A 24,794-nucleotide genomic window follows, 5' to 3' on the forward strand; every position below is an offset into this window, starting at 1 on the left:
CTTCACCCTAAGGTGGGTTATATCATTAAAACACAATATTAGAAACAAATTTTTTTTAAAAAAATTAACAACCATAAAAATAAGGTGGATCCTAAAAACATACACTATGAGACACTATTTGTACCTTTATACTCTGAAGCACTTGGAAATGGGATAAAAAAAAGGCAGCAGGGTTAGGGTTAGATCCCACTTCAAGCACTGCTGAATTCTCAGTCCAGATGTGCTGGAGGTGCTTAACAAACACACTAATTTAATTGCAAGTTGTCTGTCTTAACTGAGTTGTGGGAAATGTTGTGTTGTCTAATCCTATTCAAACAAGAGACCCATTTAAAAATGCCTATGCTGTTTATAAGTTTTGTTGTTGTTTAGTCGTTTAGTCGTGTCCGACTCTTCGTGACCCTATGGACCAGAGCACGCCAGGCACTCCTGTCTTCCACTGCCTCCTGCAGTTTGGTCAGACTCATGTTTGTAGCTTCGAGAACACTGTCCAACCATCTTGTCCTCTGTCGTCCCCTTCTTCTTGTGCCCTCAATCTTTCCCAACATCAAGGTCTTTTCCAAGGAGTCTTCTCTTCTCACGAGGTGGCCAAAGTATTGGAGCCTCAGCTTCACGATCTGTCCTTCCAGTGAGCACTCAGGGCTGATTTCCTTAAGAATGGATAGGTTTGGTCTTCTTGCAGTCCATGGGACTCTCAAGAGTCTCCTCCAGCACCATAATTCAAAAGCATCAATTCTTCGGTGATCAGCCTTCTTTATGGTCCAGCTCTCACTTCCATACATCACTACTGGGAAAACCATGGCTTTAACTATACAGACCTTTGTTGACAAGGTGATGTCTCTGCTTTTTAAGATGCTGTCTAGGTTTGCCATCGCCTTTCTCCCAAGGAGCAGGCATCTTTTAATTTCGTGACTGCTGTCACCATCTGCAGTGATCATGGAGCCCAAGAAAGTAAAATCTCTCACTGCCTCCATTGTGCGGTAGTTGGAGCAATCTTTGGCACTGCCCTTCTTTGGGATTGGGATGTAGACTGATCTTCTCCAATCCTCTGGCCACTGCTGAGTTTTCCAAATTTGCTGGCATATTGAGTGTAGCACCTTAACAGCATCATCTTTTAAAATTTTAAATAGTTCATGGATCACTGCCTTGCCATGGCAAAGGGGCTTGAATAACTCAGAGAAGCTATGAGCCATGCCATGCAGGTCCACCCAAGATGGACAGGTCGTAGTGGAGAGTTTTGACCAAACGTGATCCACCTGGAGCAGGAACTGACAAGCCACTCCAGTATCCCTGCCAAGAAAACTCCATGGACAAAGACAACAGGCATATAAAAAGTTTATAAGTTTAAGGATGTGTTATACTAAAGGTGACCAGAATTTGGGTAAATAAATAAAATAAGGGAATCTACAAGGGCTTAGCCCACCCCCAGTCTCCATCATTGCCCCACCCCCGGAGATGTTTATTTACAAGTGTTTAACACTCTGGTGTTCCAATAACTTTCTACAACCCTGATGAAAAATCCCCTACACCTCCCTTTGCCTCAGAATAGGTAATATTTGTGCTCTGGTTTCTTTTCTCTTTCCAATACCCTTTCCATTCCTGTGCAGTTACCTGTGCTGCCTCCAATTAAGCATTATTTACATCCTGATCTTGAGCTTTCCATATGGCTATCCAACTCCTACTGAGTTTTTAGGAAGGATTTGAAAGTAGGGGATGTTATCTCCTGAGGTTTAGGCTTGGTAGACTTGAAGCTTTTGGAGGGAGTGAAGTCCAATGCAGTATTACATCCTATTACAAGACTAAGAAAGAACCACACATAAGGAACTAAAGCTAGCCATAGTCAAGGATCCCAGAACATGGAATGAAAAAGTGAAAAGCTCCCTGACTAAGAGATGAAGTGATTTTGTTGTTGTTGTAAAGTTTAATCAAGTGAGATATAAGTAGCACATCTGAATTATTCACTCTGGCAGCATAACCTGGAGAACTTGGGGCAATTAATATCTAAGGCAGACTTACCCAGAATGAAATGTGAAGATTAGATCCAGACTGAACACGTACACAAAAGTCTCAGAGAAAGGGAAATAAATAAAAAATGGAGCAGAAATATTATTAAAACTTCATATTTGCTGAAATTCATTGTTGAAGATACCGGGACCTTGGCTAGGTCACTGAAAACATTTGCTCTACTGTTTTTGCCTGCAATACTCTAAAAACAGTTTTGATGGCGTCAAGAGTTGCAGATTCTTTAAATCACTTCCAGACCTCCCCCCCCCCCGCCCCGCTTGGAGATTTGATATTGCCTCTGCCATTTTCTGTAGAAAGCAACCAGGTTTGTGAGCCTCCCACAAGGTCGAAATCCACTGCTTGAGTATCAACTGACAAATATCTTTTTTGCCATTTACCAATTAATTGAGAAGTCTGCTAAGTTGTTGAGTAAACTAATTGTAAATGAGCACAGCACTTTGGGCATCACAGATTCTTTATTACTGTGGCTATGATAGATAGGCTGAGGGAAATCAAGCTATGCGCACATATCAGATCCTGGAGGCCTTATTTACAAACTGATTTTCAATGGCAAACAAACCCTCAAATATGCAGTACTAAGCAAAATGTAGTAAATAGGCCAAATCTCCTACTGGGATTTTTCTGTATGAGGAGGAGGAGGAGTGAATTGCAAACACAGTGACTCTTGTAGTTAGAAGAGTTACACAAGGGGAATACTGAAAAAAGCCTAGAAATTTCCAAAGAAAGAGATCAAATTTCACATGCTGGTAAGCTTGAGGGGGTATTTGTTTGTGTGAAGGAAACCAGCATCTTGGCTAATGCTTCTAATTAATGGGTGCCTGTTGCTCTGTTTCTGTATGTAAAGGCAAAACACAAAAGCAATGTTGTATTGTAAACAGTGCAGGTGTACAGATCACATGTTCTGACAGATGGTGCAGTTGATTCTTGCACTTTTACCCACATCTCAGACGATAAAACACATAGCGGCAGTATTTTGTTAAGGTTGTTCGGAATTGTAGCTCTGCAATCTCATCATTTCTATGCAAACAACTTTTTTTTTTAAATGACATTAATAATCTCCCCACTAAGGGGTGGCAAACCCATGGACATTCAGATGTTGTTCAGCTACAACTCCCATCATCCCTAACCATTGGACATGATAACTGGGGCTGATGGGACTGGAGTCTAAAAACATCTGGAGTCTAAAAACATATTAGAGTTAGAGTTCATTCCACATCAGGTTGGGACGCGGGTGGCGCTGTGGGTTAAACCACAGCCTTGGACTTGCCGATCAGAAGGTTGGCGGTTCAAATCCCCACGACGGGGTGAGCTCCCGTTGCTCGGTCCCTGCTCCTGCCAACCTAGCAGTTCAAAAGCATGTCAAGTGCAAGTAGATAAATAGGCACCGCTCCGGCGGGAAGGTAAACGGCGTTTCCGTGCGCTGCTCTGGTTCGCCAGAAGCGGCTTAGTCATGCTAGCCACATGACCCGGAAGCTGTACGCCAGCTCCCTCGGCCATTAAAGCGAGATGAGCGCCGCAACCCCAGAGTCGTCCACGACTGGACCTAATGGTCAGTGGTCCCTTTACCTTTACCACATGAGGTTACACACACTGAGGAGTAAAAGGGGACATTCAAAATAGAATTTTACATAGTGGGCAACTTTTAGAGACTTACTGGACTTCTCAGGGAGGAAACCCAGATTGAAACCAATGGAATAAACAAGGAGTCAAGTAACAGACTGGTTACAGTACCACCAATTGTATTATATTTTTAAATGAGATAAGAAAAATGGATTTCTGGACCAAAGCTCACAATTTTAAATACATTTATAAGTGAATAATAAAAAACTATCATCTAAAACGTATAAGCTATTATTGGAGTAGGAAGCAAAAGATTAACTGGTAAAAGCTTCAATGACTCACTGGACAACTGAAATAGGGCGTAATATAGAATTTGACCTCTAGGAGAAATTGTGGAAGAAAGATTTCAAATTTACTGCATGCTACACTTTGAGGGCGAATTATATGAAAATAATTCATAGATGGCATTTAATACCAAGTAGATTAGCTAAGATGTACAAATCTGAATCTGATCCATAGTGGAAATGTAAGGAAACAGAAGGAACTTTTTGTCACATGTGGTGGGCATGCAAAAAAGTTAAAGAATATTGGGAAATTATATATAATGAGATGAAAAAATTGTTTAAAACAACATTTCCCCCCAAACCAGAGGCATTCCTGTTAGGAATGGTTGAGAAGGAGGTACGCAGGTGTCAGAATTTTTTTTTATGTATGCAACAACAGCAACTCAGATTTTGTTAGCCCCAAAATGGAGGGTGAGTGAGGTCCCTAATACGGAGGATTGGCAAGTTAAGATGATAGAATATGCAGAGTTAGCAGGTCTAACAAGCAGAATAAGAGAGCAAGAACAGGAGGTATTTAAATAGGAGTGGAAATTTTTTGTTGAGTATGTGGAAAATAATTGTACGCAGTTGAAAACGCTGGCAGTATTAAGGTAAATTCAACAGTATAATATATTTAAAAGGGTGTAAAATGGGGGGAGAATTGATTAGGGGGGATATACAATAATATGCAGACATTATGGGTAAATTAAAAGAAACTTGGAAGGGGAAGAAGGGAAGTCGTTGAATGCATGGGTATAATGAAAGATGTTAATATGGAAGTGTAAAACCTGAAAACTTTAATAAAAATTATTATAAAAAACCAAAATAGAATTTTACAAATTTACAAATAAATAAGACCACATTAAGCTTAATCTATCTGGATTCTGATATTTCTCATTCTTTTCCACAATCCCTAGTAGCTGCCATTTCAATTTGTCCAGATTTTTTTTTAAAGCAACAATGCTTCCCTGTCTCAATGAAACAAAACAAAAAACATAAAGGAATTTTCAAAGAAACAACCTGCAAATAACTCTCCAGAACCACCAGAGCAATCCTTGTAAGTAAACTCTTCCACAACATTCAAAGTCATACACACACCATTCAACATACAGTGGTACCTTGGGTTACTTACGCTTCAGGTTACATACGCTTCAGGTTACAGACTCCGATAACCCAGTACCTCAGGTTAAGAACTTTGCTTCAGGATGAGAACAGAAATCGTGCTCCGGCGGCGCGGCGGCAGCGGTAGGCCCCATTAGCTAAAGTGGTGCTTCAGGTTAAGAACAGTTTCAGGTTAAGAACAGACCTCCGGAATGAATGAAGTACTTAACCCGAGGTACCACTGTACTACATTGCCTAGTCTCCTAAGTAATCATCAGCACAGGAGCAGAGGCAGATTTAGAGCAGAGCAACTGGTTCCACCACACTGGGAGCTGAGCCTAGGGGGTGCTGCCGAGTGTCACAACTATGACGTGGTGAATTGAGCAGAAGAGAAAGCGGGGGGCGGGATTTTGGCCTTGGACAATGTACTGCTGAAATCTAAAAGACCAAAGTGTGCCCCTGGGAAGGGGCTGGGAGGGCCAGCCAGAGCTTGGTTCATGATGGTATCTTTGCAGCTCATGAAACTGGCAGGTCTTTGCTCACATGCTGGGACTTTCTTCCTCTCCAACAGCAGTAGTATCACTGCTGTCGAATGGTGGTCTGTCGGAATGGTTTTGGAAAATTTAGGTACCTGTATTGGTATATTAGGGGAAACCCCAATAACTACATTAGAGTTATGTTTACCCATGGGAGCTCCCCCCCCCCGAACTACTGAAGCAAGAGGACGGGGGTGGGAAGGAAAGTTCATCAGGATCAAGGCTGGAGAGAGAACGATTAGACCTCCCCTCCCTGTACCCTGTTGTCCTAATGAAGATTGGGGAGGGGGGCACACCTGTAATTAAATTAAGAAAAATCCCAGATGCAGCTGCTAATTACACATTTAGACTAACATGTAGTTTGGCCCTCAGGGCCTGTTGTGATGGTGTTGTTGGTGTCTCTGAAGCTCTTGGCAGGAGCAGGGATGGTCTTCACTCAATACGATTTCCATTTTTCAGTATTTGCACCCTCTGTGCTCATTTGACTTCTCTGCCAATATGTATGCATTATGTTGCTGGAAAATGAATAAAATGGAATCCAGATGGCAGCTCTCTGTGCTATTGATTTGACATTTGCAAGCTAAAATAGGAACTTAGGAAGCCAGCATAATTATAATTTCCCCCCTCTATTTTTGAATCCTGTTTCTGAACCTTTAGTAGCAGATATTTTGTGGGTGAAACTCTTTTCCTGGTGTGGGGTAAATTGATGTGGAAAACTGCTCAATTTCTCTTTGTTGGTTTGCTGTTGAATGCAGAAGGGTACAGATGGGGGAGGAAATTGATTTAGTTTGCATTTAAAGCTGAAATTCCCTAATTTGCACTCTCCAAAATTATACAACAGGGGTCAGCAAACCTTTTCAGCAGGGGGCTGGTCCACTGTCCCTCAGATCTTGTGGAGGGCTGGACTATATTTTTTTTGGGGGGGATGATTGAATTTCTGTGCCCCCAAAATAACCCATAGGTGCATTTTAAATAAAAGGACACATTCTACTCTTGTAAAAACACACAGATTCCCAGACCGTCTGCGGGCCGGATTTAGAAGGCTGTTGAGCCGGATCTGGCCCCTGGGCCTTAGTTTGCCTACCCATGCTATACAAGAAGTGAAACACAGCCGTCCTTTGCAAAAAGTTTGTAAAAAGAATGAGAATCCGGGGGATACCAAATTTTACAGATTTGCCCATTCCAACTGAAGAGCAGGGCCTGTAAAATGTCTTCAGTGCTAGCAGTCTTGAAGATGAGGATTTTGCACCGCTTTAGTGGTGCTACAGATGAGACTTGGAATGACATCTATTCACCACAGCGTAGTGGGAGTGCTTTGGTTTGATCACCCATTCTTTCATCTCATATCAAACGCTTTGGAAGGCTGTGAATCTGTGTTCAAGCCACTTTCACAGCACTATGGAACTTCCTACAATGTTGTGAACTGACAGGACAGCAGGGAGGGAGAAGAGTATCCCATCGAGGGGTGTAGTTATGACTGGGACACACCAGTGCAGACTAATGATGGAGAAAGGGGGTGGGGACTTAGGAGGTACTCATAGGATGGCAAGGGGGCAGTGGTCAGTTCACAGGAGCCAGAGGAAGGGGACACTTTAAGAAAAACACTGGGGCCTAATTTGATTAGCAGAATGCCTGGCATCTGGTGGGCGGGGCTTCTGTGCTGTGCTCTGGAATTGGCCCCTCCCTCCGGGTGTTCAGTTCAGTTCAATTAGAGAGACCAACTGCCGTTCTCGCCTCACGATGTTGTTTTAGTTTCTCTCAGACAGTGTGTTATGGTGTTACAGTTTTATTATTAAAGAAAGCTTTGTTTGACATATACGTGAGCCGCTTATGTTGCTGAAAGAAAAGAAACTCTGCTGAAGAAGGGTGGAATATCCTCAAGTTGGGTGAGTTAAGGGATATTCACAGTTTGACAGGAGGATTGATTTTTTAAAATCACCCCCCACATCACCAGAGCCAGAGGGGCCCCCGTCTCTGTGAACACAGCCAGCTCTGAGGTGTCAGGAACAGCAAGAGACTGAAGCAAGCAAGGGAACACAGCCCAGCTCACTGACCAGGTGGGGCTCATTAGCTCTGGGAGGAGGGCTGTGGCCCCTCAGCTGGATTAGGCTCAGGGCAGGGGAGGGTCACATGCCTCGTCAAGCCCAGATGCTTCATTCAAGATCCAAGGGATGCACGCAGAGGCTCTCAGTTTGCTCAGCTTTCCCTGTTGATGGACCCTGGCTTGGGTGTTTCAGGAGCTCTAAGGGACTTTGCTTTTCAGGACTGGTTTCCAGGTTCCCTGGCCTTGGCTTGGCTGCAGCAGTGGGAGCCTGGCCTGACTGCTGAATTTTGGACTTGGCTCACTATATCGAACCTGGACCGTTTTTCTCAACCTGTTGGATTGCCAAACTGCTCGCTAGCATCCACCCTTGGAACTGTACACCAGCAGGACTTGCCGTCAGGTACGCCGCGGTTCAAGACATTCAGCTCCTGTTGTTAATCGGAAGCTATGCTTTTTTTCTGTTTTAAACATCCACACATCCCTTTAAGTGCAGGAGAAGATATCCCCCCCCCGGGCCCACCACCCTATACATGTGTCAGTGTGACCAAAGAAGGAGTTCAAAGTTAAAATTTTGGAGGAATTATGCCCATATGCATGTCAATTCATGGAAAATACTGTGGAGAGGTGATGGTAAATTCACTTCAAAGTTTAAATATGCTTGGATAGTATTTTAAATTTCTGGGAGCTTCAATAGCAGTTTTAATCCCTCTTATTGTGTGGTCATTAACCGGTATAAAATGGTATAGAAGTGTCTTTCTGTCCTTCATTCACCCCCCCCCCAATTTTTTTTTTCACTTGCTTACACAAGAAGCACCTTTCTGCCCTTCATAAATGGCCACTAAGAGCTGGAAAGAGGTGCTTTAAATGGCACAGTTGAAGCCAGTCTAAAATGTTGTCTTGTGTCCATTTAAGCAGTAAAAGTTGCCTCCCCTTCATTGAAAACAATAGTTACTAAATGAAACAATTTGCTTTTAGAACATTGAATGATACATTTCTCTTTAAGTTCTTTTTAATTTTCTGCTATTTGTATTGTTTCTAAAGAGCGCCTATTGTTCTACTTGCTGTGAATATTTTTTGTTTCCAATATCCTTGAGTGGAGAGAATATGTTACAGCATCTCAATGGTACAACAGTTCGTGATTTATCTATCAAAGGTATTTATAGAACAGTAGCCACCATAATGTTTAAGCTTTGCCTCTACTTGCTATCTAGATACAAACAGATAAATCTTTTGCTGGTAGCAAATTTAATATTCAACCCCTGATGTTCTAGGGGCCTGGAATTCATGCAGCTATTTAAAAGTGAAATTGATTGTAAAATGATTTAGGGCAAAAATTGGAAATTTCTGTAAGATTAGAAAAATTGGTGTGATAATTATTGATGGGCAGTTTTTTCTGGGCCCAATTTAGAAGTGGTCACCTAAAACAAGGCTGCAGAAGCTATGGTAGATTACAATTAATATCATCTTTGACCATTGACCATGCTGTTGGATCTGATGGGAACTGGACACAAACAACAGCTGGAGGATTGCTAGTTCCCCAATTATGGCCTAAAACAAGCCCAGTTCATGCTGCAACCAAATGACCTCATTTTAAATAAACCCCTGATGTTGCCCTTTCTTCTCCTAACATTCTCCTCAACAGACATTAAGCTCTTTTGTGTCCATCCACATTTGTGTCCATGCGCACACTTTTTGGACCTTTAAAAATGGTGGTTTGCTTGACTTTTAGGAGACATCTGAAGGCAGCCTGAAGGCACTTTAGGGAAGTTTCTAAGGACTGATGTTTTTATTAGGTTTTTAGATATGTTGTAAGCCACCCAGAGTGGCTGGGGAAACCCAACCAGATGGGCGGGGTATAAATCATCATCATCATCATCATCCGTTTGGTTTCACAGTATAATACTTCCCAGAATCCATGAGTACCAGGGACAGGAAGTGTGCATTGTTGCATGACAGAGCATATGCTCTGTATTTAGATGATCACATGCTTATTTGATTCAGCACGTAATTAATTAATGAAACTCACTTGCAGAAGATGGATTGAGGGGCACTAGCTTTAGATAGGTCTAAAAGAGGACTGGACAAACATTGTCCTTATCAGTGGCTACTAGTCATGATTGTTTTATACAGCCTTGTGACTCAGACAGTATGCTGCTGAGCACCAGCTGCTGAGGAGCAATAATGAGAAAGGGCGATTGTTCTCTAGTCCGGGCTGTGAGCTTTCCATACAGATCTGGCTTGTCATGTGGGGTAACAGGATGCTGGACAAACTGGAGCATTGGTCTGACCCAACACCAGCAGAAGTTTTTATTTTTGCCAAATTTAATACAAATCCCCTATACACCAAGCTGGGTGGTGGTAGAATAAGTGAAGGTGCCCCTCTGCCCAACTCTCCTGGCTAAGTCAGCCTTCTGTTGGCAATCCTCAATCGGTGCCAACCTTCTCCTTTTGCTGGTCAAATGTGAATAGGCAGGAGGGCCTCTGGCAGGATCCCCACCAGTGGAAGGCCCTGAAACAGGGCATTCTGAGGGTGGGAAGGGGTTGAAACAGCCCAAGATCTGTTGGATTCCAAGCTAGTTTCACTGGCATCATAAGATAGCACGGAGCCCCATCCAGGCTTGATTGCTGTGCCATGCATGGCAGGGCTGTGGATACAGCAGTTGCTCTGCTGCTCTGTAACAGTCTTAGTAAAGCAGCCTAATTCATTAAATTCATAACTAACTTCTCAGCAATTTCATACATCCGTTAAACAAAGCAAATGTAGCACTTCACGAGAAGTTTCCAAGAAGTCAATAGCAAGTAGGGGGGGTGGGAATCTGTTGCTAGACTACAGCTTCCACCACCCCTGACCATTGATCTAGTTTGTTGGGGCTGGTGGGAGTTGTAGTCCAACAACAGATGAGCACCCTCAGGTTTCCCACAGGGAGCAATGTTGTGCAACCAAACCAAATTCAAAAAGCCTGTGCCTAAATACCAAGCACATAACTCCACCCTTGCAAAAGTTGAACTATAATTGGCAAGCTCTGACAGTGCAATTTTTAAATGCATGCACACATAGAGAGAGAACTGTGGAAAAGTTGGAGAGAATTATATTACTAGAGGAAATAAGTTGTGAGAACAAATTGGAGCACTATCTTAGGAACGGTGGATTTAATGGAAGTGTAGGAAACCATAAATAGCAAAGATAGCTATAAAGTTCTCTCTTCGTTTCCAGCAAAGAAAAATTAAATAAGAAGAGTGAATAACTTGCCTGTCAAACTTTTAAGGTGTTGGCCTTGGGGTTATTCCAGAAGGAGCCGGAGGCAAGCCTCCAGGAGATGCTGCGAAAGTAGGGCAGCTGCAAAAAATCATGGACAAATGAGGTGTGTGTATGTACATTTACACTATGCTCTTCTGTTGGCCTTCCCCTTGTATGTTTTTTCCATTTTTAAATCAATCAAAAGCTCGCCTCCTCCCATCACAACGGCAAGTAAAAGCTATAGAGAACACTTCTGTGAAAACCGTGGCTTTGTCATTAGAATGCCACATTTAGCAATTTAAGCCCAGGTCCCCTGTTGCGATTTAATTTTTGAATGAAGCTATGTATGATTCCCAATCATGGTTTTCTGAATGAGCAGAAGGCACCATTTCCTGTAGAAACTGAGCAATGATCGTGAGCCTCATTACAACAGGCAAGATCTAGTCAAAAGTTAAGTGTTTGTTGTCCCACTGCTTTCAGCAGTGGAGAAAGAGGGGTTCAACAACCAATTTTCTGCATCCTACACGAGTGGAGCAGACTGCTTTGTCATAGGAACAGCTGCCCAGCTAAGTTTTCTCCATGCTGGGGTGCCATTGAGGCGGAGCTTTTGGAGCATTGCAGCAGGCCTGTCCCACTGAATCAGGAGCTGGAATCCTTTCTGAGCCCAAGTAGGGAAGCAGTCTACCCCCACCACAAGGGGCTGCATGTCAGCAGTGGGCTCCGTTCCAGCTATGCAAAGCCAGAGGTTTCTATGGCCTCCCATCTTTCCACCCACTTAAGCAAGAAGCGATATCAAAGTCTGAGGAAGAATTCTAGCCAGCCAAAAGCACGTGAGGGCGTAGAGTACAGCTGGTGAGGGGTATGACATGGAGAGAGTCTGGTGTGGGGGGTGCCAACTTGAATAAAATACTGAGGCAGCTGATAAGCCCCAACACACACAACTGATCACAAGACACAGCACACTCACACCATTGGAATGGCAATGCCCATCAACTTGGGGGGGGGGTCCCCTCAAACATTTTTTGGCAGGGCGAAGGGACCTTGGCCCCTAAGAGTTGGCTCCTATGGTCTGGTGGGTTGCACTTGATACGTGGGCTGGAGGTTCCCAACCCTGTCATAAAACCCAAGGGTTATAACTAACTTAAGTTGTATTCCGAGTTGACCTATTGACTCCTAATCACAATCTTCTTCTAGTCAGGTTACTCTAGTCCACCTTCATTCATTTTAACATGCTCTTTTCATATCTAATGAAGTGAAATGTAGGTCACTTGGCTTTTGTAAATAAAAGATGCAGCCAGGATTGTTATCTGTACACAGCATTTCCTACAAAGTGAGGCAAGTTCTTAAGAGTAGATGTTGCTCTCAGATGTAGTTATTATAGTTACAGAGCTTGGTAAACCTTTCTCATCTCTTCTTATTACTAATGTATAAAGATAACATCATTTTGCTCAGCTAAGCAGCTTGAATACAACTCAGAGGATGGTGAGATATGATGGTAAGATATCAGATAGGATGGTGATATACAACCATGAAGAGGTATGTGGGAGAGAATAGCTGCTTTTTTGTTCTCATTATATTATAACAAGAAACGTACCTAGTTGTACTTCACAGAGATAAGGAGATGGTTGCTGGAGAAAGGATTTCTGCAGTTCCAGAGCAGGACTGTACTTGCAAAATGCATTGTGTCCCAGAAACTTTGAACCTAACATGATACCCTCTGGATGTTGTGGATTATTCCCATTATCCCTGATTATTGGCCATGCTGCCTGGGCATGATGGAAATTCTATAGGCATTCAAAGTCTGGAATAAGGAGTGGGGAATTTGGATTTTTAAAAGAGTGCAGAAATGTAGTTTGCTATTGTAGATTTTCTTGAATTGAACAGCTATGAAGAATTAGCAAAATATGCGCCTCCCTCTGTGGTTTGTATACAAGTGTAAACATAAATGTCCATTACCATTTTATCTTTTTACAGTACATTTATGGCCTGTTTCCATTCTCAGAAAATCATATGCATTCCCTTTGGTTTTAGAAGCATTACCCTAATTATCACAGCTTTCTAAATACTTAGCATAATGGCTTATAGTGATATATACTTTTTTTAAAAGTACAGCACAGTGCCTGTTTAACATATAATTCTAAGAAATAATTCTAGTATGATGCTGCTAATTAAAACTCAGCATCACATACACACTCTGATTATTTTAGTCCTCACTCCAATGTGTGGATTTACTACTTACAATGCAGCTATAATCGACAGAAATGGATGTGTTTACTTACAGGAATGCACATCATTAATAACCCCAAGTAATGTCTTTAGTGTACTTTCACCATTAACTACTGCCATCTGTTGAAAAACAAGGATTCTGTGATTCTCAGTAATCCATTCTAATTTTCTGACTCTTCCAACTTCATCCAGTTTTTCCATAAATTTTAAGTGAGAGGTGTGTAACCCTCATTTTTAAAGTGATGCGCTTGATTTTTCCAGTTTATTTGTTATACGAATGCATTTATATAGCACCCTCTCACAAAATCTCAGGGCAGCGGGCAGTGCACATCAGTGTAAAAAGGTTTTTTAAAAACCCAATTAAAAGCAGTACAGAACAGTACAGAATTAGGTGAACTATATAACCCAACCACATTACAATTCTCAGATGACATCTGAATGTATATGATGTGCCGCTTCTTTGTACTGGTTTTCAGATGAACTCCTCCCCTATATTTTGATCATTTTAAGTCTTTTCATGACCTCACTGTAAAGGAAAGAAAATGCAGGGGTTGATCTAGCCAAAAGATAAGGACTTTAATGTGCCATGTATGTCAGTGGAAAGTTAAGACTGTTGATCTGCCACTTAGACTTTGCATCCTAATTATGCAGACGTCTAGAGACCTGGGCAGGTACAAGCAAAGCGGACTGGAAGGCGGGTCCAAACTGTCATACTGTCCTTCTACATATTTTAATGATACCTTTGAAGTGGGGTTGGAGACAGGCACAGACGCAAAAAAAGAGAAAAAGTACAGCTGTGGCAATTGCCTAATTAGCCGCTGGGCAGATGTTGACAGGAAATATAGATTGGGAACTTTGTATTTTGTGATTATGAGCAGGAGGTGAGGCTGATGAACGGTAAGTAACTGAACTTGATAGGGCCCTTAATGCTTTCTGCTTCAAAAATGTCCAAAGAGATTTTCAAATGGCTTTTGTATTTATTAAGGGTTTCCAGATAATTATTAAGGGACACAAAGGTCAGGATGTTCCAGCTGCCTAACAAAATAATGTAAATGAAAGAGAGGGCCCTGAAATGTAAAATAAAATATTATTGCTAATGCTAATGCTAATAGTACTGCTGCTAAGAATAATCATTAATGAAATAACATCAGTTGCCTACAAGTAGGGTACAAGTAGACCAGGCTGAGAAAGGTACACCTACAGTAGTTACTTTAACTGGAAAATAAAAGCAGAGTACATTTGTAATGATATTAGGAATTTTATAAGGGGTAGGTAGATACGGCTAATGAGTCCAGCTTAATGTGGCATTTGAAATAGTTGTGCTTCGTCAATGTGCCCTAGAGGTTTCTGGTCCTGCCTCATCAACCATTATTATAAGAACTCTACAAAAAACAAGTTTTTTCTTTCTCTCTCCTCAGGGTGGTATGTATGTATCCACAACATTAAGCTCTTGTTTTGGACTTTGTGGAAGGGCTTAAAAACAAGCCACAACTGCTACTGAATGCTATTTCAGGAATAATAAAATTTGTATGCATATTACAATGAATATAAAGAGTTTGTTGGATATTGACAATCCCGTGTAAAAGCTGATAATCCCAGCGGAATGTTCTGAATGCCCAAATATAGCTCCTCACTTTTTGAACATCTACCAGTGAGCAAGGTTACAATCATCATTCAGTAGTGTATCTCTGAGCTGTTGGACATTCAATTCATTTGTCTGGTGTTGACTATCGCATGTGAGTGCTGACAACACTCATCAGGTTTTAGATGTTTATTGCAGTAAAGACATATAGTGTACTTACACTGAATTGAAGGGCATTCCTAGTTCTTGTGTTGGAATTCCACCCTGGATCTGAATAGTGGCAGATAAGATCTGAGGTCAGTGGTATGCAATTGTATAACATTTTCTTCACCAAAGAGGAATTATTTAGGACTGCAGTCCTATTTCTATTCACCTGAGAGTAAGCCTCATTAAATTCAATAGGACCTACACATCTTAGTAGACATGTAGGTCTACAAGGGTAGGTAGCCTTTTGGAGTTAAGGGTTGCATTCGTTTGAGGGAGTATGATTGGGTTCAAAGGAAAAAGTGAGGGGGTACCCCTTCTTTCTGCTCCCCCATCCATTCTCTTTTTCTTCCCCCATCCCAATCTATTCACACAAGAACACAACACTCTCTCTCCTCTTCATTCATCTAACATCTGTTCATTCTTTCTCAGGAGTTGCACTGAAGGTGGTGGGGGTTGTCTACAAGTGATGCATAGGACTGCACTGTAATTGCTGTTTCATAAGGTGGCCATTTACACATTGCCAAAAAAATATATGAAAATGATCACACACAAAAAAAGACTGACTGAATAAATCTTGCATGTACAGATTTACATAATTTACATAATTTTATAATTACAGTAAGGGACACGGGTAGTGCTGTGGGTTAAACCACAGAGCCTAGGACTTGCCGATCAGAAGGTTGGCGGTTCGAATCCCCGCGATGGGGTGAACTCCCGTTGCTCGGTCCCTGCTCCTGCCAACCTAGCAGTTCAAAAGCATGTCAAAGTGCAAGTAGATATATAGGTACCGCTCCGCCGGGAAGGTAAATGGTGTTTCCGTGCGCTGCTCTGGTTCGCCAGAAGCAGCTTAGTCATGCTAGCCACGTGACCCGGAAGCTGTACACCGGCTCCCTCAGCCAATAAAGTAAGATGAGTGCCGCAACCCCAGAGTCGGCCATGACTGGACCTAATGGTCAGGGGTCCCTTTACCTTTATAATTACAGTACTACACTTTAAAAAGAAAATGCAGTACAACTCACATTAGATGGGAAAGCTGTGACTAATTGACTTGTCTACCAAATTGTGATGTGTACACAATATAAATTTAAAGCACATTTTGTCCCTCAAAGAATTCTGGGCATTGAAGTTTCTCAAGGGTTGTTGGCAATTGTAATTCTGTGAGGGCTAAAACACAGTGATCAGAATTATTTGAGGGAAAGAATGTGTTTCAAATGTGCTTTAAAGCTACAGTTGTGTGCACAGCCTCACTCTGCTTTCCAAGAGCTGTTGATGGGCAATTTCAAAGTCCCTGCTCTACCTTCTAATGGCTCCTTACTTTAAAACTCTTCAAATAAAGGAATGTCTTTGGAAAACTAGGGCAGATGGTCACTCTACCTGTACTTGGAATAAATTGCTTCTAATAGAATATATATATTAAGAAAGGATTGCAGCCTCATTATTCAGAGTGGAATATTTATAACCCCTTCATTAGATAATTCACCATGGCCCTATTTTCATGGACAGATTTCACCCTTATTTAGTTGTTGATTGAACATCCTAGCAAACATTTAATCCTTTCCAGTTCAGTATGACAAAAGTCATTTCTTTGAACTGTGCCTCTGAATATATGTTGCCTTTTTTGGATAGGTTTCTCCTGCCCTAGGGAAAACAATAGATCTATAAAGTGAAGCTAAAATTAAACTTTTCTTCCAAACAGACCAGCAAATCTCCAGAAGGCTGTTCATACGGAATGCCCTCCAACCTCTAGAAAGATTGGATATCTCTGTAACTAGAGCACTGCTTTAGCCTCTTTAAAGTTTCAAACAGATATGTGGGTAACATCTGAAATGGAGCCTGGGTACTCTGGTGGCTTTTTGTTTTGTTTTCTGGATGCCTCTTGTTATGTGCAAATAAAGTATCCTGCTCATATTTTAGTTAGGAAGGAATAAAAAGCACCATCAGAGGAAGGGGGGAAAGTGAGCACCCAAACAAGGAGCTCACTCCCAACTTGCCCCCATTGCTGAATTCCTGTCATTAATGCATACCTGCTCACCAAGAAATATATTTTTCCCCTTTCTGTGTCCTCCTTCACCAAAAGTCACAGGATGATTTACAGCATCAAAAAACATAATAGCCATACAACATAAAAGATTAGACACGATTAGTTCCATACAAGTCATAATAAAAAAGAAACAGCAGTAAAACAATTCCTAAATTACGTCAGTCACCCAAAGGCCTGCTGGAAGAGGTGCTCCTTTCCTAAAAGAAAATAATGTGCGTCTCATTGGGGGATCATTCCATGTGTCCTGGACTCTGAGAGATTTCTTAGACCCTTTAAAAGTGATCATCTTCAAGTAAAGCTCTGGCAGTCTTCCCTCCAAAAGTCAGCCTAAATGTGCATTGTGTACATGCAAAGAAATGTGAATTTGGGTCATGGACCTATGCAAGCAGCCTGTTAAGCACCTAGTAGCAGCCTTGCTGTGCAAGTGAAATATCCACGAACTATTTTGAAGGATGTTAAATAGCTTTCGGTGCTCTCAATGAGCACAGGGTGAGCTCACATATTTCTGAACTACTTTCAAATTCCACAGTAAAATTCAAGGCAAAATTGGAGGGAAACCTATGAAAAAAATTATGGAAACATTAGATTTTTACAATTTCTTAACAGAGTTTCCACACATCTTTAATCTTAATTAATGCTAGGTAAAAATATTTTAAATTAAATTTAAAAATTTAGACCATCTCAGTAACTTTGTTTGTAATATGGGAGGCAGATTTAAATCAGGAATGCCTTTTCAGGCACACCATATTTTCAGGATTAGTGGCTAGTGTGAAATGTCATTGGAATTATGGCGATGACTGTTTTTGTATGAACCAAGATGAGTTTTAAATGCATGCACATAAGGAATTCTTAGGTTCTTGCAAGCATCTTTTTATTATTATGTGTGAAGAAAACAAATTAGCGATGCCCAGAGAAGTGCTTTAATAGCCATCTTTCTGCTCTGAGTGAAAGAAACAGAGGGAGTTTCATTCTTCCTTTGTTCTAAGTTAATATCCGATATTCTTCTCAACCTGAGGTGGGGGACAGGGATGCTAGAACAAATATAAAAGGTTTGTTTCATTTAATGGGCTTGGACGCCTAACGTTAATGATTTCCATGCAACAAATCTCAGTGGATAGCTTTAAGTAATCCCTGGTTTTACAAGACATATCTTGCAATTACCCTGAACCTTTTGTGAGAATCGTAGAAAATTTGAATGCCGCAATGAAGCAGCTAACATCTGTGGTTTCCTATAGAGTTGTGAGGTTAAAATCAATTAGCGGTAACCAGGACTCCTTGCAACGGCCTTTCATGCAGAACAAACATGCTGGAATTTGAAATGAAAAATGTAATCACTCTGAAAAGCATCCATAATGTGCCCCCCCCTTCATTTATCTTGACATGCCCCCACATTGCTAACATGATTTTCAATCTGCCAGAGCATCAGCAGCTCTCAGTCAAATATATATTCCGTCTTTTAAACGAATCTCTGTTAACGCACTGTGATCGAGTAATTTTGCTTTTCTGCTTCATGTTTCCCTATGTCTCTGCCTCCAATAGAAACACCTGAGCCTTAAGCGATACAAATCAAAGAACAGTATCAGCTGGTTTTGTGGCAAGAGAGGACTGAGTCTAGAGGCGCTTCCCCTCCTCCCATATATATTAAAGTAAAAACACATGCCTATAAGCATTTTGTTCAGCTTTTATCTGTTGTTGTTGTTTAGTCGTTAAGTCGTGTCCAACTCTTTGTGACCCCATGGACCAGAGCACACCAGGCACTCTTGTCTTCCACTGCCTCCTGCAGTTTGGTCAAACTCATGTTAGTAGCTTCAGGGAGGAGAAAGGAGAGCTCTCGTCCCAATAATGGAGCCAAACATCCATCATAAATGGGATGGTGACCTTCTCCTCTCATTACAACCAACTTAAAAACAGCTTTATGAGCATTATCTAGGTGATATGACTCACTATCAAATGAGGCTTTGAAAGATATGCAACAAAGAAGCACAAAGAGAACAAGAATCCTTTCTGGGGAGAGATAGCCACCCCTTGTACTTTGGGGGAAGACATATAGAAGTGCATAATTTGAGCTGTTGCCACCCGATGGAGAGCTTTTTTTAATCTCCTTTGGGTGCCTAGAGTTGTAAAAGATTAAAGAAGTGACAGGAATTACCGGTAAAAGTGAAGTGAGAAAACAGGGCCTCCTCAATTTCAATGCTATTTTCATGTCTAAAATAAGACACTGGGATAGGGGCAAAATTTCAATTCACAGAGGGTAAAACAAAACCTTGGACTGGGTCCAAGGAACAACCCCAGTTTTAGGACTCACTAGAGTAACCCAAGAGCTAAAAAAACCAGTATATCCTTATGTCTGCTTATTTTATTTTACATTACATTTTCATTAGGAGTTCTCTCAAGAGTCCATGCAATTTCATGTGCCACCACAGCAGAGTCACTTTGAGACATTTACAGCTTGTGCTTCTTAAGGTCCTTTTTAATGCTGTGGGTGTCCTTGGAATGCAGAAAACTATGCTAGAAAGATCTAGAAAGATGACAAGGCTGCTATAGGCATCACATGATGACTAAGAGGATATCTCACACCCAGTAACTATTAAGCAAGTGTCACTCCAGTTAAGCACTTAAGAGGACAGAAGTGGACACACCATATTTAGTGCGTCATTTTAAAAGGGGCATTGTCTTTATCAAAGGCATTTATTGCTGCAGAGGTTACCTACTGTCAAAGATACATATGTTCACTATTTTAAAAAATGCCAAATAACATTAAGCCTGAGAGTCAAATTTACAAAAGGAGAGCAGGCTGAGCTTGTCACTCAAAATTTTGCAAACCCTTTTGAAGTGCACTCTCTACAATTTTAGCAGTGATTTGCTTACCTCTATTAATAAGCTGCTTTTCAACTTTACAGTTGCAAAACTGAACAGAGCAGCAGAGCATCACCTGAACAACTAAATTGCATGTATAAATGCTGATGATAGCATTAGTACAGAACTAAACTGTCTTTTGAAGTTAGATGCATTAAATTGCTTCTGAAAAACTGGAAACCAGGACATTTTACACACACAAAATGTGGCAGCAGGAGGTGGGTAGGAACAAGGCTTCCTGAAACAAAGACTGGAAAAGCAATTACATCTTACAAATATTTTTATGAAAAGGGAGTTGAAGCAGGCTAGAAACTTTAAACAACAAAACAGCACTGTTGTAATAATGACTGACACCAACAGAGTAAGATTAATAAGGAATTTGTTTTAAAAGAACCTATATGCGACTTCAAAATCAATTAATATCAAATAGTTGAGTATTAGGGACGCGGGTGGCGCTGTGGGTTAAACTACAGAGCCTAGGACTTGCTGATCAGAAGGTTGGCGGTTTGAATCCCCGCGGCGGGGTGAGCTCCCGTTGCTCAGTCCCTGCTCCTGCCAACCTAGCAGTTTGAAAGCACGTCAAAGTGCAAGTAGATAAATAGGTACTGCTCCAGCGGGAAGGTAAACGGCATTTCTGTGCGCTGCTCTGGTTCGCCAGAAGCGGCTCAGTCATGCTGGCCACATGACCCGGAAGCTGTACGCCGGCTCCCTTGGCCAATAAAGCGAGATGAGCGCCGCAACCCTAGAGTTGGTCACGACTGGACCTAATGGTCAGGGGTCCCTTTACCTTTACTAGTTGAGTATTTGGCTAAGACTAATCACCCTAGTTTTCAAAAGCTTATATGCAACATTTGAAATCTAGTCTATTGTTTAAAAACCCAGATTGCATGAGAAGCCTAACAAATATGCTGCAGGAGAGCTGCTTTGTTAGCTCTGAATAGCAGAAATAGTTCACCAGCAGTAAAATGAAATATACCATCGGTCACATTCTAGTATACTGTAATATGGGTGATGACAATCCGAAGTGGAAAGCGCAGTTCTGACATATTGTTTAAATTAAAACAATGGATGCAGGTGGCAGTCCTATAACCACTTACTCAATGGGGTTTCTTTCTATGTTGATATGGATTGCATTGCATTGAAAGTGTATATTTAATAAAAACATATTTCACAAAAAAGTTGAAAGTACCAATCTTAAGTGCAACACCAAAAAAGTCAAAGGACTTGCCAGCATTTCTCATCATAGATATAAAATTAAGATTTCTAATTGTCGGTATCCATTAAAAAGTTTCATTCATTATGAGACGACTTCCACTTTGCATAAAAATTCATGTTCCTTTAAGAAGTTTTGTGCCCTTGGAATGTCCCATTTCTCATGCTTCCTTCAAAGCTACTAACAGGTTTCTGGTAAAGATGATGTGAGACTGAGAGCAGAGCTGACAGTTCTATTAGCTGCAGAAACAGGACAGGTCAATAAAGGGATCTCACACCTAAGGATAATGAGCTCAGCTTCTGAGCAGTGTCCCAATTCTTGTAGGAATAGCTCTGACATGACAGACTAGTTGCAGCTGCAGATAGAAGCATACCCTGACCAATAGTCATTAGAATTCTGAAGTTTAGGCTGAAGTTAGAACCACACGCTGCATGACCGTTAGACTGCATTTGTGTAAAATGTTATTCCTAATGAATGTTTGCCTTCTGAATATTTTTTACAAAGCCAGCTTCCCTTCCATTTCATATTGTCTCTTATTCACCCTCACTTCATAGTGTGTGTGTTCTCATACAGGTTCTTTTTGCCTTTAAACAATCAACAACCTCAGTGATAAGCCTTGGAGAACTTCAATTTCACCAAAAATATATTGCTAGCATGGGCTATGAGGGAGACTGTGAGAGACCCTGCAAAAAAAAAAAAAAACCATGTTTGCAGTTCTGACATAAGACTTGTGATTTTCTTGCTGCTCTGTCAGTTCCATTCCTAAAATTTGAGATGCTTCAAAAAGGAGTGTGGGCTTTTGAAGAGAGTCTCATGCACATTGATAGACAGCAGCTGGCACTACTGTCAGTCTGACTGGCCTTCATGCAGAAGAAATAACAGGTATACATTGACATTCTTCTGAACCAATACAACCGAAAATGAAAAGTTTATATTGTTGCTGGGAACATAAATACATAGAGTTTGATGGTAGCAGGATGCTTGCTGAGTAATATTGCGTAGGTGACTGGAAACTGCATTATTGGTGGAAACGTACATGTGGTCCTCCAGATGTTGTTGGAATCCAGCCGAGGTGAATTTAGTTTAGTTGAGTGTGAGCAGTTCAGTCACACTGGGATGTGGAGCCTCAGGAGCGCTGCAGGAGATGCCACAACTATTATTTAGAATGGAGTGTGAGAGGTCAAGGGGCACCAAATTTGAGTGTTGCCACTGAAATTTACACATGTAACTCAGGGGATTTAGCGGTAAAACTCTGGAGATCTTTGCAGGAGTCGGTTGTTTGCCACAGATGTTCTTGCAATGGACATGATTGCCTAGCTTCTGTTAGGGAATTTCGCAATGACCACACAGGTTACCCCAGCCTGTTTGCTGATTTCCACTTCAGCCCCTTTCCTCTGTTGTTTTCCCTGTGCAATATTTAATATTGAAAGGTGCTTGGGTTGGGAGCCTGTAAAGCATATACAGTGGTAAGGTAAAGGTAAAGGGACCCCTGACCATTAGGTCCAGTCGTGACTGACTCTGGGATTGCGGCGCTCATCTCGCTTTACTGGCAGAGGGAGCCAGCGTACAGTCATGTGGGCAGCATGACTAAGCCACTTCTGGCGAACCAGAGCAGCACACGGAAATGCCGTTTACCTTCCTGCCAGAGCAGTGCCTATTTATCTACTTGAACTTTGAGGTGCTTTCAAACTGCTAGGTTGGCAGGAGCAGGGACTGAGCAACTGGAGCTCACCCCATCATGGGGATTCAAACCGCCGACCTTCTAATCAGCAAGTCCTAGGCTCTGTGGTTTAACCCACAGCGCCACCCGCGTCCCTTTGTGAGGAGAATAGGGGCCTCCTAAAAGCCTATTTACCTTCCCGCCAGAGCAGTGCCTATTTATCTACTTGAACTTTGAGGTGCTTTCAAACTGCTAGGTTGGCAGGAGCAGGGACTGAGCAACTGGAGCTCACCCCATCGTGGGGATTCAAACCGCCGACCTTCTAATCAGCAAGTCCTAGGCTCTGTGGTTTAACCCACAGCGCCACCCTTGTCCCTCTATACAGTGGTACCTCAGGTTAAAAACTTAATTCGTTTTGGAGGGCAGTTCTTAACCTGACACTGTTCTTAACCTGAGGTACCACTTTAGCTAATGGGACCTCCTGCTGCTGCCACAGTGCACGATTTCTGTTCTCATCCCTAGGTACTATTTCTGGGTTAGCAGAGTCTGTAACCTGAAGCATGTTTAACTTGAAGCGTCTGTAACCCGAGGTACCACTGTAGAATGATCAATTTTGGGGTGCAAGGACTTAAGTTGCTTGAATGTAAATCCCTTACACTCATGTTTTTTTAAGCAAAATGGGTGGCTTTAAGGAGCACTACAGCATTGTAACAATGGAGTTTCCTGCATACTTCATGAATGAAAAACATTGCAATGGAAATACTCCTTTTAAGTGCTCAGTTTATATCTTTAAATGCTGCTTTGGATGAAGAAAACCCCACATAAATTGATTTAAATAGATAACCAAACTTGCTTATTTTATTTCAAATGTTTATATGCCAGCTGTTTATGGCAACAAGCTTGCATGGTAATAAGATGAAAAAATAATTACAATAAAGATTGTAAGATTACAAGGGCCTGAAAGGGGTCAGCGTCACTTGTCATCCTGCAATTGTATCACTGACACTAAAAAAAAAAAAAAGCCTTTCCCCCAAACCTCACCCCTATAGCCCATTTGGGTGTGATCAGATGCCTGTGGCAGCCACAGTGGAAATAGTCTAAATGGCATACTTCTGGAGCAGTACGGATGAGATACTTTTGTGGCAATGGCAACTGATGATAACATTGCAGCTTGTGTATGTAAAGTGCCCTCTTCCTAGTTGTATTATGAAGTAAATCTTCGAAATAAATCCAAAATATTTCAGTTTAGATCAGCAAGGAATCCAGATTGTAAATATTTACAGAGTTATCAACAATGCCTTTGCTTTATAAGTTTATAACTAAGTAAAAACTACTGCCATACAAAAAACAAAACAAGGAATAATTAAAATGATATAGTTTGTTGCATTTATCAGAAATCCTTATAAACCCAAACTCCCAGCTGATAACTAAAATGAGAGATGTGTTAATAGGAAGGAAGCACTGTGCTGCGCACAGTGTGAGCAAATGCTGAGTCATGAATTTCCAAGTCAGAGAAATGCCAGAAAACAGTTAAGATATTAAGGAGATATATGGACTCAATTAGCATGCATAACATCATTTATCATACTGAACCACTGGAGAAAAACTCATGAATACTAGCATTTGAAAGTCGCAACACAAGGACTACATAACATAGTTCTAAAAATGCATTTAGATGCAACTGAATTAAGTGTTTTTGATATAGATTGAGGTGTGTCACCCATGTGATTTCCAGCGAGCACTTTTGAGAGCCACTTCTCAAGAGCTTTTGTATATTATGTTAAAATATTACACTTAGGAAGAGGACTGGTTCAGTTAATGCCCCCAGTCTTTGAACTTCAGGCATCTGCAATGAATATATAAACAGAAAAGTTATTTGTAATAATATAGTAAGGGATTCTAAACACAATTATTATTTCTTTATTGAAATAAAATAAAGTTTGTGCAGTCATTTCTGCACAAATATTCATGTATTTTCATTGTTTATAAAGGAAATTAATATATGGTAAGGACATTTGATTTTTAATTTATTAAAAATTTTGAATGTTGCTTCTTGCAGAAGCCCTGCATTTTGAACTGAGGATATTGCTTGGCTAAGAGCTTGGCATCTTTACCAGCATTACTGAGAAATTTGTGGCACTTGTTATGTTAAGACACACATAGAATGTGGAAGCTGTACATAACT

The 24,794-nt window shown here is 41.2% G+C and overlaps 1 long non-coding RNA gene across 2 annotated transcripts in view; it reads left to right on the top strand.

Annotated features, from left to right (window-relative positions):
• Positions 1 to 7,214: 7,214 nt before the first annotated feature.
• LOC128410295 (uncharacterized) overlaps positions 7,215 to 24,794 on the top strand; it is a 42,711-nt gene continuing 25,131 nt past the window's right edge. The window contains exons 1-3 of one of the 2 annotated variants that reach the window (XR_008329448.1): positions 7,215 to 7,428; positions 10,801 to 10,948; positions 18,420 to 18,531. This is a non-coding gene — a long non-coding RNA (uncharacterized LOC128410295). Of the gene's footprint in view, positions 7,429 to 10,800; positions 10,949 to 18,419; positions 18,532 to 24,794 lie in introns of those variants that run through there. The other variant, XR_008329449.1, reaches the window with a different exon arrangement.

The sequence above is a fragment of the Podarcis raffonei genome, chromosome 3 (assembly GCF_027172205.1).
Source record: "Podarcis raffonei isolate rPodRaf1 chromosome 3, rPodRaf1.pri, whole genome shotgun sequence".
NCBI lineage: Eukaryota > Metazoa > Chordata > Lepidosauria > Squamata > Lacertidae > Podarcis > Podarcis raffonei.